Source organism: Abramis brama, assembly GCF_963993115.1.
Source record: "Abramis brama genome assembly, chromosome: 21".
Lineage (NCBI taxonomy): Eukaryota > Metazoa > Chordata > Actinopteri > Cypriniformes > Leuciscidae > Abramis > Abramis brama.
In genome coordinates, this window is record NC_139983.1 from 7,580,184 (window position 1) to 7,591,601 (window position 11,418).

The window sequence follows — 11,418 nt, forward strand, 5'->3', positions numbered from 1 at the left end:
GTGCTTATATTTTTGCCTATTTGTTCTTTAAAGCAAAGAAACAAATGTATTTTCACATAACAAAGTTGAATCTCATCTCTTGGTTTGTAAATATATAACTTTTATATATAAATATATAACACAATTTTTTAACGTTAATGTATGTGTCACTATAATAGATTGCCCCTGTATCAGGATATTTTTAATTAACTGATTTTTATACTTTTGTGCTGTAGTTTTGGCGCTACATTTGTCTTTAAACAGTTTGACATTAAATATTGGAATATGCTTTCAAAATTGTGTCCATTCATTGTGCTTTTGTTACATTTATTTGAATATAATTGATATACCTTTAATGTACTATACATACACTGTAAATTTTAGAAGCACTTTAGTACATGTAATTATCTTTAATTAAAATACTGCAAAACGACCCTGCTGTAGGCCATTGCTTAGAAAAAAGTTTCTCTTTCAAATTTATGCATCAGTCTAATCAAATAAGCAAATTTGTGTCATTGATCATGTGAACTCGTTTTTGGATGGTAACCACACAACGGAGTCTTTTGTTTTTAAATATAAGTTTTATCATTTAATTAGAAGGAATACATGTTTAACAGCCTAAATATAAAATATTTAAGGTATCTATCCCTGCAGGCGGAACCAGAAGAGAGCTGTCATCATTTACCATAAATGGGCATGTAAGTGTGACGCATCTGTTCAGCTGGGTTGTTATTGGCTGTGACTTTATCGCAGAACTCGCTGTGATTGGACAATCATTTAACACATTTAAAACGGCGCTTCATGTTACAAAGTATGTTTTGGTGTTATTATTACGTTAGTTATACATTAAGTTAACTATAAAGTGTCTTTATGTTGTGAGAAATTACTCCTTTACCGAGATCCTAACCCTAACCCTAAGCATGTCTGCACATTTCAATGAACTACAGCACCATGTTTCCGGTTCTATTGATAGAATGACAGAGATATGTGGGTAATGTAGTTTAAAACGTTTAGTAATGAAACAATAAATGTTAAATAAATAATATATTTAATGGACAACTGGATATCTAAATTTGTTCATTGTGCAAACCTTTATGACATATATGAGGGACAGGCTGAAATTTTATATTTTACTGTGAGCACTTTAAAAATAACCTTTATGCCAACTTTCCATATATGTCTGAAAACTGTGGCCAACATTATTTATTAAACATAGCATAACCGGACTTTGAGTTACAGCCATTTGAAATGTGCATTTTTTTGCTCTTCTGGGGGCCGTTGCTGGGCCCCTGGGGGGTGGAAGGGCAGTACAATCTACATAGATCTACACACACTATTACTATTACACAAGGATAATGCACCATTCAGTAAAACAACAAAAAAACAGTTCCTTTTCACCCCTTCTGATTGCTGCTTATATGCCTGACATCAGTAATGTCTATGCTTTCATTTGAAAAGCAGTAGTAGATGTACTAGATCAAGGGCCATTTTCAATTTTTTAACATTCTTTAAGGGCCATTGTAATGAGCAGGGGCATTTCTAGGTTTTAAAAACACCAGGGGCTGAGCCCGAAACATCAGGGGCTGGGTAACAAGATAACATGATTCAATACAGAGAATAATGTATATTTTAGGCCTATATGCAGGGGGCAGACTAGTTAAAAAATTCAGTCCTGGGCCTGGCACTGTAGCCACACCAGCCCATATTACCACACAGACACACATTCAAATGTGAGGTAGTTAGGGGGGTTCGGACCTACATATGTGCATTTTAAGGTGTTTGAAGGCCAACATTTTTTGATAACAATAGCTTTAAAAGCATGTCAGTGGGCAGTAGCATAAATTATTTGTCAAGCAGATAACAGATTCTTAAACATGAGAATGAGGATAAATGTTGAAATGAATGATGCACACTAGAAAATGGAAATGCAAAATGTTTCTGCTTATTGTTGACAATACACAATCACATATTCCAAACAGGAATGGCCAGGAATGAGAAATCTTTCAAGGATTATTTTGTATAGATGTAAACTTTTTAGCATTAAAGATTGGTTTCAGCAACTTGTTTCTTTCTTGAGTTAATCAATGTTTTTGGCACTATTAAATCAGTTCAATTAAATTTCAATTGTTCACTCATAAAGAAAGTCATTGTCACCACCTACTGGCTTAATGATGCAAGTTGTGCAAACACAGACAAGCGGAGTGATAGAAACTGTGAAAAGGCTGATGCTGGTGAAATATTCAAACACATTCGAGGACCTTATATATAGGCTACATATCAGAGTTAAATAGGAATACATTGTAATAGTGTTAATCAAGCAGACTAAATCACACGACTGCGCAGCAATATTTAAGCTCATTATACAAAGGAAATAATAGGCTACAGATCTAGACAAATTGTTGCTTATAGTTTAAAGAATGTCATGAACGATCATTTAGGCTAGATGTAGGCCTATTTTTCACATTTTTGGTCACAAAATATTTAGTCAGTTTTGATGACTTTCCAATATTGATAAAATGTTAGAATATTATTAATGAAAATTGAGTAGGGCTACGCCAAAATGTGTAACATTTATATAGCGTACAAAGGAATACAAAAGCCCAGACATAGAATTTTGACGCAGCTTTAATCTCCCTTTTGGTTATTTCAATACTTAATTGGCGACAGAACACAACGTTACATGCTAGTAGTTTATTTTGCGTGATACAGGGCGCACCGCATTTGCGTCATTGAAGAGTGCGCGCCGCGAGCAAACGGCGGGCACGACAATCTTTATACATCTAAATGTAACTATGACAGCTGTGAAAAATTTATTGATACAATTAAACACCGTATTACAATTATTGATCGTGAGTTCAGTCGAATTTGTGATGCTGATTTGTCAATAGATGAAATTAATCAAGCTCTGCACTCAATGAAAATAGGTAAATCCCCTGTTATTGACGGGCTTTCAGTAGAATTCTATCTTCACTTTTGGGAGTTCATTAAACTACCTTTATTTCATATGTATAAGGAATGCATCAGTCAGGGAGAGATGACCTCTACAATGAAACAGGGAGTTATATCCCTTATACCCAAGTCAAGCAAGGACCCTTTATTAATTGACAATTGGCGGCCTATTACTCTGTTAACATTAGATTATAAAATGTTAGCCTCTGTTTATGCTAAAAGATTATGTACTGGTCTAAATAACATTATTTCAGAATCTCAGTCGGGATTTATGAAAGGCCGTCACATATCTAATAATATAAGGTTAGTATTAGATGTGCTAGATTACTCTAATTTAATTCATTCAGATGGTCTCATACTTTTTCTTGATTTTCAAAAAGCTTTTGACTCCTTAGAACACAAATTTCTTTTTCGCACTCTAGAGTTATTTGGATTCGGTAAATCATTTATTGATACTGTAACTATGTTTTATAGAGATATTAACAGCTCAGTGATCGTTAACTTTGATACATCTAAAAGGTTTGACATCCATCGTGGAGTCAGACAGGGCTGTCCAATCTCCCCGTTTTTATTTCTTTTAGCCACTGAACTACTTTGTCTAAGGATCAACCAAAATGAAAGCTTGATTGGAATCTCTATATTTGATCGAGAGTTTAAAATTGCACAGTTAGCTGACGACACCACACTATTCTTGGAGGATAAAAAACAGTTACCTAATGCTCTGGAATTGGTGGAAAAATTTTCATGTGCTTCGGGTCTAAAACTTAACATTTCGAAATGTGAAATTATCTCAATTCATGATATAGATGAGACATCATTGGAGGGGATCCCAGTTAAAAACTGTGTAAAATATCTAGGTATCCATATCACTAAAAATCCAGTTTCTAGACATCTTTTAAACTTTTCTGATAAAATGACAAAAACTAAAAACGTCTTTAACATCTGGCTTCAGAGAGATCTTTCATTATACGGTAGAGTCCTTTTATCTAAGGTGGAAGGGCTCTCTCGCTTTGTATACCCTGCTCTTTCTTTGTTTATCAATGATAAAGCTATAAGGGAAATTAACAAAATATTTTTGGATTTCATTTGGAAAAATAGGCCTCACAAATTGAAAAAAGAAGTACTCTCTAATTCCAGAGGTGAAGGTGGCCTTGACTTTTTAGATTTTGCTGATACTATAAACACCTTTAAAGTAAACTGGCTGAAAAGATGCCTTGTGAACCCAGTGTCGTTATGGTATTTCATTCCTAATAATATCTTCAATAAACTGGGTGGCCTGTCTTTCCTATTAAAGTGTAACTTTTTACCTAGCAAGTTACCCATTTCCTTATCTAACTTTCATCAGCAATGCCTTCTTTCGTGGAAATTGTGTTTTGTCCATTGCTTTTCCCCCCACAAAGTTCTCCTTTGGAATAACGCGGATATAACCGTTAGAAATAAATCTCTCTTTTTCCCTAGATGGTTTATCAATAATTTTAATTGCATTCTATCTGTCTTTGATGATTCTGGTCATATTCTAACTTACAAGCAATTTTTGAATCACCATAACTTTCCAGTCCCACCAAAGGAATATAATACCTTGATACAAGCTATTCCAGCAGGCTTAATTCAACTAATTAAAAATCACCTTAACTTCAGTAAAGGTATTAGTGTTTATCCGGCTTTACATTTGGGCGAGATAGATTTTTTAGATCGAAAATGCAACAACAGACATATTCGCACAATCTTTCAAATGAAGAGAAAGATTACTCCAAGGGGGAAATTCTATTGGGGATCCCTTGTAACAAATGTAATCTGGAGAAAGGCCTGGCTTTTGCCTAGTAAATTTTGTGTATCCAACAAAGTTAAGGAAATTCATTATAAAATCCTTCATAAAATCCTGTTAACTCTTCCATTTCTAAATATTCTGATATTGATGAGACTTGCTCTTTTTGTGGGTTTGTTGAGGAAACTGTCCCCCATTTATTTTGTGAGTGTAATGTAACCAATAGATTTTGGGCTAATTTAAGTGCTTTTGTTTTTGGCCCTACAAATGTGACCCACACCTTCATTCTTAAAGAGATTATCTTTTATTATGAAAACCCAAAGCGAGTGTCCCTTGAACATGTTGTTAATTTCCTTATCTTATATGCAAAATTCTTCATCCACAAGCAAAAATGGCTTAAGTCTCCTTTGAGCTTCCCTCTTTTTCTGGCTGACCTTAATTCTTTTATTTCATCCCTTAGACTTATAAATAACAAAAAAGTGCAAAAGTTTTGATGCATTATGATGATTTATTCAAAGATATGACTTAACCTTGTTGTTATGCTTTTCTTTTCTTTTCTTTTTTTGTATGTATAATTACATAATATGCTGTATGCAAATCCAGGATATTTATGTATTTTTATTATTATTATTATTATTTTATTTTTATTTTATTCTCTCTTTGTTTCATTGTTTGTCCATTGTAAGAGATACAACCTTGCTTCACTTCCCTGAGCTTGTAATTATGTGTAAGTTCTACAATAAAAAAAATAAATAAATAAATAAATAAATAAATAAATAAATAAATAATAAAAAAACGGCGGGCGGTAAGTAAGTTAGTTTTTCTGAGTTTTACTGACATATAGCCTGACAACATCAGGGCTGCGTTCAGCCCCGACAAAACGTTGCACAACGTTTTTTAAACAGAAACGGTGGTGCGTTGAACACACTGTTCTGATGACGCAAGAGTTGCAACTATGGCAGCTGAGAAGGCTATTCTTTGTGTTCTCTGTGAAGAATTTTCGGAGCCTGATGAAGTCGGTATAAATATGTGTTTAATACTACAAAATATGCCCGATGTTACAGTAACTGCACTTGCCGCCCAGAACAAAAGAGAACATCCCAATCGAGAGAAGGGATTGCTGAAACTGAAATGGAAGCAAACATCTTACCTAATTCAGACTAAAACACATCTATTTAGCCTCACATACTGACTTTATTTGTAGTTCATACTGTTTTAATACCCTGTATTTTCTTTCTCATTTTTAGGAAAAGCACTTAACTACCATTGTTTATTTCTATACCAATACACTTGCAATGAAGCTAAAATAAACAACTACATCATTTTGTTGATATCCTATATTTTTTACAATAAAACTTTCGACAAACATGTCTTCTAATATCCTCAGTTGTTGCGTATACCGAGCTGCATCGAACACATTTGTAAATTTAATACTTTCCTTGAACCCATTGTGCGAGTTCACTTTAATACCACGTGCTTTATATACATGTTGTTGCTGATTGGACTGCAGTTCTGACACACCCACCAAACAAGAGAAAACGTATCTCAAACCCCGTTGCACACCGGTGCACGCCGTTTCCAGGAAACATGACGTTCAACCCGGAAACCGTAGCAAAACGTTGCGCACCGTTTTGAACTTGAACATGCCCCTGGTCTGACAGAAGACTGTGCGGCGTTGCTGACTGCGTTATTTTTTTGAAACCGCGCCCCCGAAGTTCATCCGTGAGAAACTTGAAACCGGTGCTTGAACTTGAACTCAGGTGACTCATTAACACTCGCGCTACTGGCCACACCCTGCTCTCACGGCTCGTGGACTCGTGCTGCTTGCCACTTTGCCTATTTTGTGTTTTCTATCACAGGAAAAGTAATTGCTGAGATTTTTGTTTCTGAAGTTTTTTTTTTTTTTTTTTTTTTTGGGAGGAATTGACTCGCGGGCCGCATCAAACTGTTTTGCGGGCCGGACGTTCCCCACCCCTGTACTAGAATGATCAACATAGATCATCTTCAATTATGCTTGAAGTGTTTATAGTAAGATAGCCCACTGCAGCCTCTTGTAATTTAGTTTCCCTTTATTTCACTGAAACGTGACATACATGCAAGTATATGCAACTTATGTTGCATTGTTGTCCCAAATATCATTAACCAGATCTAAGTTTTTATGTCCTAAGTAAAATAATCATGGTCATTAATTATATGTAGTTGTTTTTAAATTATGAATTAAACTAAATAAATAAGAAATTAAAATTTCTCAAATAAAAAATTATATTTACTGTACCAAACACCACTTTCAATACACAATATTCACCATACTTTATTAAACAACACTTTATTGGAGGACTTTATTAAACAACACTTTATTATTTATCAACAAAGTTGATAAAGTATAGCATAAAGACAAATGAGATTCAAGATAAATAAAAATGTGTCTTCAAAAATACATTAACATCATATTGATCCATTCACATCTGCTGAAGCCATAAAATGAGTGCCAGAGAATCATGTTCAGTCACCTACAGAATTTGATATTGTGTTGGAATATAATGATTCATTATCACAGCTAAACTGGTTTCTTGCTCTTCCATGTATGTCTCTTTCGTGTTCATGTTCTTCTTCCTCGTCTAAACAGTTTGTTCAGTTGAACCCTACAGTACATGAACAGAAGATGTGATCACGGATGTGGTGTAGCTTTTTCTCAACCAGAGGAAGAAGTCTCAACATCTATTATTTAACATTTATTGTTTCATTACTAAACGTTTTAAACTACATTACCCACATATCTCTGTCATTCTATCAATGGAACCGGAAACATGTTCATTGTTCCTTGAAATGTGCAGACATGCTTAGGTTTAGGGTTAGGATCTCGGTAAAGGAGTAATTTCTCACAACATAGAGACACTTTATATTTAACTTAATGTATAACTAACGTAATAATAACACCAAAACATACTTTGTAACATGAAGCGCCGTTTTAAATGTGTTAAACGATTGTCCAATCACAGCGAGTTCTGCGATAAAGTCACAGCCAATAACAACCCAGCTGAACAGATGCGTCACACTTACATGCCCATTTATGGTAAATGATGACAGCTCTCTTCTGGTTCCGCCTGCAGGGATAGATACCTTAAATATTTTATATTTAGGCTGTTAAACATGTATTCCTTCTAATTAAATGATAAAACTCATATTTAAAAACAAAAGACTCCGTTGTGTGGTTACCATCCAAAAACGAGTTCACATGATCAATGACACAAATTTGCTTATTTGATTAGACTGATGCATAAATTTGAAAGAGAAACTTTTTTCTAAGCAATGGCCTACAGCAGGGTCGTTTTGCAGTATTTTAATTAAAGATAATTACATGTACTAAAGTGCTTCTAAAATTTACAGTGTATGTATAAGGTATATCAATTATATTCAAATAAATGTAACAAAAGCACAATGAATGGACACAATTTTGAAAGCATATTCCAATATTTAATGTCAAACTGTTTAAAGACAAATGTAGCACCAAAACTACAGCACAAAAGTATAAAAATCAGTTAATTAAAAATATCCAGATACAGGGGCAATCTATTATAGTGACACATACATTAACGTTAAAAAATTGCTATGATGAAGTTATATATTTACAAACCAAGAGATGAGATTCAACTTTGTTATGTGAAAATACATTTGTTTCTTTGCTTTAAAGAACAAATAGGCAAAAATATAAGCACAAAATTTTACATTCTCAACTTTCATTCTATATCCTTGTGATTATTGGTCACTTTTATTGTAACTATGCAATGAATATGTCCTTTAGCAAAACACCTGATGAGCACTGACCTTTTTTTATAAAGGCATTAGGCAGAAATCAAGTACAGTTTATGAAGCTGAAAGAGAAAACAAAATGCTTTAACAATATGGAAAAAGGTAAATCACTATTTTCAACATTGGTTCTGCATATATCAAAGAGGTCACGAGGAGGAGTGGACTTCACATGAAGACTTTCAGAAACTGAGACAGAGCAAAGGGTGCACCTCGCTGGACACATTCTACGCATGCCCAAACAACAACACCCAAAAACAGTGATGAAGTGGACACCACCAGGAGGATGCAGGAGGCAGGGAAGACCAAGGAAGACACGGAGACAGATGTTTCACGAAGATCTGAAGAATGTCAGTGTCCCAGGGAAAGATGTGGAGAACTTGGCCACAGATCGAATACGTTGGAGGACACTTGTCGCCCAATGTGCCCAGCACAGCACTTGATGATGATGTTGTGAGTTTATCCATAACTGTGGGATATTTTTCTGTAAAGAGTATTGCATAATTAAATGTTAAAAGCATTTTTATGTTATAAGTTCACTGATATGTGGGCATTTCTTTAATAGCAAGCAATAATCGTATGAAAATGATTTACATGCAAATGAGTAGGGCAGTGTAATTGATCTGATTACGACAAAATAATTGAGTATCTGATGTCATGTGACATGATAATGTCAGATAAGCTTTTCCACTCTTGCAAACAGAGGTAGGTTATGAGGTGTGGAGAGACATCATGTATCACTGGAACATAAACAGACAGGGACCAATTTGTAATAATTGTAATAAATACAATGCAATTAATATCAACTTTCTGACAGTGTTGTGGGACATCCGACTACTTTCCAAGAAGGGGCGCAACTGATTTACAAATATCGTGATAAATATGTACAGGAATTGAGGCAGTAGCCAATGACAGCACTAGGAGTAAAAGCTGCAGGATTGTGTACGAGTATACAAATATGTACGAGTATCGTACAAATTTGACAACTTGTTAAATCTTGTGAATTATTAAGACTTTCAGACTATGTTCGTACTGATTGGGCTATGGGTTTTGTGAGAAAAGTTTTAAGAAACAACAAATGCTTGATAAATTATTTGATTTAGGGTTAAAACCAACACATACATACCATTGCGAATATTTGCCTATGCAGCTTTCCGTCTCCTCCGTTTACTTGTCCTCAAACAATAATGGGCTGACTGAGTCTGAAAGGCCCTTTTGGTCTTTTCAGCTGAAAAAAAAGAAAAGAAAAGATCATTATGTATAATTAATATATAGGATTATTTAAAGGACAAAGTACTGCCTTACAAATATTGGATGTTACATTATAAAGCATTAAAAGCATGGCAAGTGTTGTGTTACCATATGAATGCAAAATGTGACTGCGTGCAATGCATACGCATTTTCCGTCAATAGAAGTTTAACGGGAGGGTTTTGTGTACCATAGAACGCAAAATGTGACTTTGGCGTGTAAATACTACGCCAAATGAAAATGAAAACTCGTGGTATAGATACGCAGTAGTAAGAGACTGGGTTGCAAGTGCATAGCCTATATGTTATTCTTCAATGTACAATGTTAGATCGTTTGTGCAATGCAATGCAACAACACACATTATCTGTTTAATGAACATGGAGTTGAGTTAGAACTGGTGTGCAATGCAATGCAATGCAAGAAGTGTAAAATAATATTATTCATTGCACAACGTTAGATCGTTTGTGCAATGCAATCATGTTAATAAACATTTGATGGAGTTAGATCTGGTCTGCAAAGTAAAAAGTGCATAGCCTATATGTTATTCTTCAATGTACAATGTTAGATCGTTTGTGCAATGCAATGCAACAACACACGTTATCTGTTTAATGAACATGGAGTTGAGTTAGTTCTGGGGTGCAATGCAATGCAATGCAAGAAGTGTAAAATAATATTATTCATTGTACAACGTTAGATCGTTTGTGCAATGCAATGCAACATGTTATCTCTTTATTGAATATGGGAAAGAGTTAGATCTGGTGTGCAATGCAGTGCAATGCAAAAAGTGCATGGCCTATATGTTATTCTTCAATGCACAACGTTAGATCGTTTGTGCAATGCAATGTAAAATGTTATCTCTTTAATGAACATTTGAAGGAGTTAGTTCTGGTGTGCAATGCAATGCAATGTAAAAAGTGCATACCCTAAATGTTATTCTTCAATGCACAACGTTAGATCGTTTGTGCAATGCAATGCAACATGTCATCTCTTTAATGAACATGCGAAGGAGTTAGTTCTGGTGTGCAGTGGAATGCAATGAAAAAAGTGCATAGCTTATATGTTATTCTTCAATGCACAACGTTAGATCGATTGTGCAATGCAACATGTTATCTCTTTAATGAACATTTGAAGGAGTTAGTTCTGGTGTGCAATGCAATGCAAAAAGTGTATAGCCTATATGTTATTCTTCAATGCACAACGTTAGATCGTTTGTGCAATGCAATGCAACATGTTATCTCTTTTTTTTTTTTTTTTTTTTTAAACACATTTTATTGTTTTTAGACATACAGAATACAGAATACAGAAACAAGACCCCCCCCCCCCCCATCAGACAGCACATGGCAGAGTTACAAACTAATACAAATGGAGAAAAACAAAAAAAAAAACAAAAAAAACACATACACATACACCAGTCAACAGCATTCTATCATATTCTATGTTCCATAATTTGAAGGTTTCAGGGAAGATGCCTTCTTCCAATCAGAAAACTGTCTGCCCATCAGTAGTAGATTTTTCAGATCTGCAGGTATATAAACTAAGAACGGAAACCAAACTTTTAAAAATAATTTGTCCTTACCCTTTACAACCGCATGCAATCTTTCATGAGGGAGGATATTAAAGATCTCCCTGTACCAAAGGGTGATACTAGGTGGGGAAGTTTTGATCCAGT